General features: G+C 28.0%; 1 long non-coding RNA gene across 1 annotated transcript; it reads left to right on the forward strand.

The window, feature by feature from the left end:
* The first annotated feature begins 2421 nt into the window (after nucleotides 1–2421).
* LOC107956593 (uncharacterized) lies at nucleotides 2422–3500 on the forward strand. Its single transcript, XR_005916100.1, has 2 exons — nucleotides 2422–2971; nucleotides 3259–3500. It is a non-coding gene; the product is annotated as an uncharacterized lncRNA (long non-coding RNA).
* Nucleotides 3501–7273: the final 3773 nt, after the last annotated feature.

The following is a 7273-nucleotide window of genomic DNA, read 5'->3' on the forward strand; positions in this document are numbered from 1 at the left end:
TTATAAGCGAGGTAAGCTATGCCCATGATTTTGTTATTAGTCTTGCGTTAGTTGCATATTTAGTTTTTGTATTATAATTTGGATAATTTCAGTCCTTGTACTTTTTTCAATCGATCAATTTTAGTTCTCTTTTTCACTTCTTGAAATTTATATTTTATCCAAAACGATAGTTATTAAATTCGTTTGATTAAATTCTCCTATTAGTCTTGTCTTCAGAGACAAATCCAGGGGGCTAGCAAGGGCCTTGGCCTCCCTAAAATAGAAAATTGTTGTTTTGGCATTTTTAAAATTTTTAAAATTTTAAATTGGTAAAGGTAAAATTGTACTTTGGCCCATCTAAAATTTTGAAAACTTAATTTAATCTTTTAAAAAATTATAAAGATATAGACTATTAAAAATTAAAATTTCATTTCGGCCCCCTACAAAAATTTTCTATCTTTGCCCCTACTTGTCCCATTGGTAAAGTTGTAGATTAAGTCCATACTTTTCAATTGACTAGTTCTAAGTCCCTATCTTTTCAAATTTTGAAATTTCAAAATTAAAAAAAATTAATATATGAAAATAATAAATTGACGTGACATTGCACATGTGATAATATATTTATCACATCAGATTTTGGAAATAGTATTAACTTAAGGAATTTAGTAACAACCGTTTGACAAAGATTGAAATTTTAAAATTCAAAAATTACGAAGACTAAAAATGATCATATGGATTAAATTCACAACTTATACATAGTACAAGGACTAATAACAGATTTTTGTGTTAAGGCTCATTTAAATTCAAATTTTAAAAAGGTTCAAAGCTAAATTTTTTGGAGGGACCAAATAAAAAAAAGTTATATATTTTATTAAATACCAAGGCTCCTTCTTGCCCGTCGCTTCGTCACTCGAGGCATTCATATGCAAAAATGGGAGAGTTCACTACTTCTACACATGCTTTCGTATGCAAAATTGCAACCCCTTCGGCACTAATTGGACCCTAAAGCATTTTGGTGCATACAGATAATAAGCTGTTGACACCATTTTTTTTATAAAATGAGGTTTACTAAGATTTTGAAAAAGAAAATGAATACGGGAGTCATCACCAATCTTTTTTAATGAGGTGTGATTGGGTCACCTCAAAAAGTTGTTGTTTTTAATAAATGATTTAGTTTTATTAAAACAACGATTTTGGTCCACAAAATTCAGAAAAACAAGTTCGGGAGTCGGTTACGTACGAGGAAGGATTAGCACCCTCGTAACGCCCAAAATTAGTACCTAGTTGATTATTTAGTGTCTTTAGTGTCTAATATCAAAAACTTTGAAGAATTTTAAAAATACGATCCTAAAAAATTTTCGAATAATATGGGTTGGAATTTAGGATTCTCTTGTTCCGAAAGAACATCACATCCAGCACATTAGCATACGATACTTTAAACTCTCGAAACCAAGATTACCTTATAGTTTTCAAAACCCATACTTTGAAACTTTAAGAGGGTATTTGGCTATTTGGCTAAACGAGAAATCGAAACCTAGCACATTAGGGCACGTTTTCTCGAATTTCCAAACGTAAAATATTGCCTTAATTTAAAATTTTCTTTTTGTATTTGAATAAAAATTATATATGACAGAACAACAATTATGATAATGTAAGTAAAAATAATACGAGCAAAACAAAAATAATAAAAAGATAAATAAAAAAATCAATCATGTACACATTAACAAGCAAATAAACAAGTAAAAAAAACTAAAGCATTTAAAGTAATAATAATGGATATGTAGATAAGTGAGTAAATGAACATCGCAATAATAACAACAAAGAAAATAGATAAAAATTATAAAATATAAAAGTATATAAGTACATATAAGAGAAATATATATATGTATGTATATACATAAAATTATGAAAATATGAAATATATATATTTTAAAGATGTAAAACATAACAAGATAAACATGTGTGTATGTACAAATATATAATGAATCTTGTGACAAATATATAATGAAGCTTGTGATCAAAAAGTATATATAAATACATAGTGATCATAATAATAACTAAGAATAATAATAAATAATCATATATTAATAAACGAATAATAGTAGTAAATAAATAAATAAGAGTAATATTAATAATAATAATGGTAGTAAAAATACTAATAGTAATAACAGTAATAATAGTAACGAAATAATAATAATAATAATAATAATTTGAAAATATGAAAAATATGAAAAGCAAGAATTAAATAATAAATAATTAAATGATACAATAAGATAAATATATACATATACATATATATAAAAACTAAAAACTAAAAACTAAAATATAAAATATAAAAAAAGTAATGCAAAACTAATTTATATAATAATATAATAATGATGAATAAATAAATAAATAAAAGGGAAAATAAAAACTAATAAATAATAATAGTAATATCACATTTATAGATTTATATAAAAAAACAAACAAAATAACAAAAAGGGGCTAAATTAGATTAAAAAACACAATCCGGGGTCAAATCGCAAATAAAATTAAAGAGGAAGGACCATATTGAATGCGCGAATAACAATCAGGGACTGAAAGAGAAAGTTTCCCTTATCCTCCAAAACGCACAGCTTTATGGGACCATATTGTAAAGTAAAATAAATTATTGTGCTAATTTAAAAAACAAAAGCCTCTTGATTGTAAAATTATTTAAAATGGGAAGGACTATTCATAAAAATATACCATTAATAAAAACACGCGGATCCTGTAGCGGGTCGGTCACGCACGCGGGTCTGGTGGTGAAACGGCGCCGTTTTGGGGCTTAAGGAGGCCGACCAAAACGGCGTCGTTTTTTCGAGCTATAAAAGTTACCCTTTTAAGAAAAAAAATCATTTCTGCGTTTTAAAGAAAAAAAAAGGAAGGGAGTTGGCGTGTTCTCTGGACTAAGTCCAGACTCCAGCCGAGGAGCCGCCGCGCCTCCGCCGCAGACGGTGGTCGGGCACCCTAGGTAAGACCTCCTTTTTTCCTTTTTATTTTTATTTAATATATCTTCTCATATATATATGATTAATAAAAAAATGAAAAAGAAAGAAACATGCATCAGGAAACCGAATGAAAAAAAGGGAAAAAAAAGAAGAAAAGAAAACCGTCTCTTTCAATTTTTTTAATTTCTTGTATTGATTCTCCTTAATATTTTTTTTTACATCCCCCCCTCTTCCTGATTACATTGATTTTGCTTTTATAGCCAAATACCTATTTTTTGCTACTGTTTGTTTCTGCTATTGCGTGTTGCAGGTGATGGAGCAGGTGACGGAGCAGTTGGTGGCGTGCGGCGCTGGCCAGAGGCGGGGTTTGTGGCTGGCGGCAGCTAGGGTTTGAGAAAATTAAAACCCCTGTTTGACTATTGTTATTTTTTGGGCCTGTTGGGCTGTTTTTAATTCGGGCCTATTTTATTATTTTTTTAGGTTTTATTTATTTACTGGGCCCGGACAAAATTTGGGCTGTACATAAGCTATAAATATTTTTCATTTAAGAAATCTTTTGTTTGGACGACTTTTAAGAAATAGTTATATATATTCATAACATAAAAAAGTTATAATGGGAACCAGAGACCTGCTTATATTCTACCAAAAATAATATGGATATCTATTCAATGCAATATCCATACATATATTCAACATGCAATCCACATCATCTCAAAATAGTGTATACTTAAATTATTCAATACATATATTCTAAATTAATCGATTGAATTAGGAATCAATCAGTATATTGATTTAAAAATAAAAGTTGAATCGACCTTTGAACTAATCGTTTGGGATTAACTAAAAACAAAAATTAAGAAGAAAATCGATAATTAAATAAATTTTATACTATTTTAAGTATTTATTTAATTATTATTAAACTAATGATTGAATCAGAAACATCGGTTTAATAATTAATTCAATTATTAAATATTATGTAGAATAAGCCACTAAGATCATCATGGGTTGGCTTCACCAAGACCACCAAAGGAGTTGAGGCACCACTCATATTCATCACAAGTTTAACTCCACATTTTTAATAAACTTGCTAAATGGTGAAAGTTTAAGTAGTTAATTACATTTAAATAAATAATAATAATGATAGCAACTTAATTTTTTTTTTCTAAATTCATCTAAATGAGAATTAAGTTGATAAACTACACATGTTTTATTTTGAACTATTGAAACTTAAGTCCTAATTTTTTATTGAAGTCCATTTTTTAAGCTTAACATCTATTTTTAAATAATGATAGCTAAAATTTTGCAACGGTTGCACATTAGAAGAACTTATCAAGTGAAAAAATCAATGGGAACAAAATATGGGAAACAATATGTGAAGGGAGGCACAATCTCTGTAGCAACCTTTGCGATAGGTGTGAATTGAGGAAATTTTTCAGGATTTATAATTTAATTATAAATTTTTGAAAGGTTAAAATATAATTTATCATTTATATATTTATAATTTCATCATTTTAATGGAATTAAACAGAATTTCTTTTTCATTTTTGGGAACTATTTTTCTATATATTAGCCTATAACTTTATCATTTATGAATGGGATAACATTTTTTTTTTCCATTTTTTGGGCCGAAAACTCCTACCTACACCTTATATAAAGTTGTCCATGGGTCGGACTAAATCGGGCCAAGCCCAGATTATAAATTTTTTCCAAGTTCATGCTCAATTTATTGTTAAAAAATTAATAAAATATTAAAAATATGTTTTTATTGGTATTTTACATATTTTGATAACTAAATTTATAATTAAAAATATTTTTATTATTTAAATTGAAATTAGATTACACAAAAATTAAATACAAAAATTTTATCTAAACTTAACCTAAATCAGCACTTTGTTCTACAGCAAGTTTTAATTTTCGATTGCACAAACACTTCCTTCTTAGTAATTTATTATAACTTATAAACAAAAATGAAGACATCTATTTAAGTGATGTGGCATAAGTTGTCTTGAAAATCCTTTACTTTGAACCGTAAGATGAAAGTGAAAGAGACATTAATTTGGGGTTGAGGTCGAGTAGGAGAATTGAGACAAGTGAGATCAACATTCGTTATTAATCGAATATAATTGCGATAGTGAATAATTATTATTTGGTAATATATGATTGAAGGATTATAATTCGCGCACACAGTGAGGATGTCTCCACACTCATTATACTTAAAGGGCTCTTCTAAAAGTTCAAATTTAAGTGAGTTTTATCGGTGATTAACCCTTAACTACCAAACTAATAACGGAAGTTCGAAAATTACTATTATTCGATATTTATGAAAGAAAAGTTAATAAAAAAATAAAAATTAGAGTATTTTCAAATAATTGAAAAATAAATATTTAGTAAAAATTCATATTGTGCTCTTAATCTAGATTGATAAAATTTACTATTGTATAGTTATCAAATATCAATTGATTTAGTTTTAATTTAGTTGGTATCATTATTATTTTAATAATTAATAAAATATCGATTTAAGTACATTTAATTTCTTTTTTTATTTAAGAATTGAGGAAATATTATAAGTAAAAAATATGTTATATAATTAGATTAGTGGGTTCCATTTAGACCTGATCATGGGTCAAGTCATTCATTTAGGGCCAAAGGTTTGCTCGAAAAGTGGGAGGATTTAAATAAAAATATAGGCCCGGAAAATAGGCTTGGATAAAAAAAATTCATATTCTAAATAGGTCAAGCCTTAGTTAATTTTTTTTTGTTCGGACTCAACCAGGATTTACCTAATTTTTTCACTATTGTTTAGTGTTGTTTTGTTGTTGTTTGTTGCAATTTTAAATATATATGCTTTTAATTTTCAAGTGATGACAAGACATAACTATAGATTATCATATCATCAGAATTTTACATTTACTAAGTTTAGAGACTAAAACAGACCTAATTATCAAATGGGTAAACTACTTTGTTAATCACTCTAAATATAGATCCTAAATAAAAATTGATCAAATTGGTCACTCTATCATTAAATGGTAACGGAAGATTGATGGTGCATTTCTACGTTAATCAATCTAAAATTAGGTAAAACTCATCAATCACTCTAAATAAAAGTCGTTCCTATTTTGATAACCTCAAATTTTTTTTGTAAAAATGCATTGTTAGTCTTATATTACCATTTAATGTCGGAGTTACCAATTTGATCAATTTCTATTTTTGGTTGACTAAATTAACAAAAAAAAATTGAAGTGACCAAAATAAAAATGGTCCCTATTTAGAGTGACTAACCGTTGTCAAATTTAAGTACTAATGTGAACCTAATTGCCAAGTTTATAAACTAAAATTTATATTAACTTTTTTTTTCTCTTTTTTTATGGGTGAACATATTTAACAGATCCCTCTATTATAAAGATTGAATCAAATTAACAATTATGTTATTTAAATAAATCAATTTAGTTAATATACTATTAAATTGAATCAATTAAGTCTAAATTTTAACATAATTAATACTTATTATTTAAAAAATTGTCATTTAATATTAACAAAGATAATATTTTGAATTTTTTTTATTCTACAAATGAATATTATGTCTAGAGTTAAAACTACAAATAAGAAAAACCATATTTTTCTTGTGATCTTTTTTATCCGTAAATGTTAATTCTTACAATTTCACTTTATTTAATTTTTTTATAGTAAAAAAATTGAATTGATGCTAGAGAGAGAATTTTTTTCCATTCATATGACAGTGAGATTAGAAAGTTACTGTCACCCTTTTTTATGTCTCATCCATTATTGCTGTAGGACCACAGCTACTGTAAGAGCTAAAAGGGTAGTAGGAAGAGAGAAAAAACCACCTTGAATCATTTATAAAAATATCCCATCATCCACTTGCAATGCCATAAAACCCACAGATATCCTATCAAGTGAGAAAACTAGTTAGAAGAAAGTGAAGAAAAATATGGGAAACACTGTGAAGGGAAGGGGTCTCCGATCATGCAAAGCAACCATGACGACAATGATGATGGCCATGGTTCTTTTACTCGGTCAGCAGGCATCAGCATTTTCAGCCACAACCAGGAACAACAACAATAGCAGCAACTTAGCTTCCCATTGTGCCTCTACCATGGAGGAATGCTTGGTGGACATCGGCCATGCAGATCATGTATTTTTCGCTGACCCAGAGACAAGCCTGCAGAAAGTTCACCCTAATTTCATCGATGTTTCCAAGAACAAGTTGAGTACTCCAGATGATAAATGTGGGAGACCAAGACCAGGTCAGCCCTATTATCCTTGCGTCCCAGACCCTAATGATAGCAAAAAAGGTGAACATTGTA

Source organism: Gossypium hirsutum, chromosome D07 (genome assembly GCF_007990345.1).
Source record: "Gossypium hirsutum isolate 1008001.06 chromosome D07, Gossypium_hirsutum_v2.1, whole genome shotgun sequence".
NCBI lineage: Eukaryota > Viridiplantae > Streptophyta > Magnoliopsida > Malvales > Malvaceae > Gossypium > Gossypium hirsutum.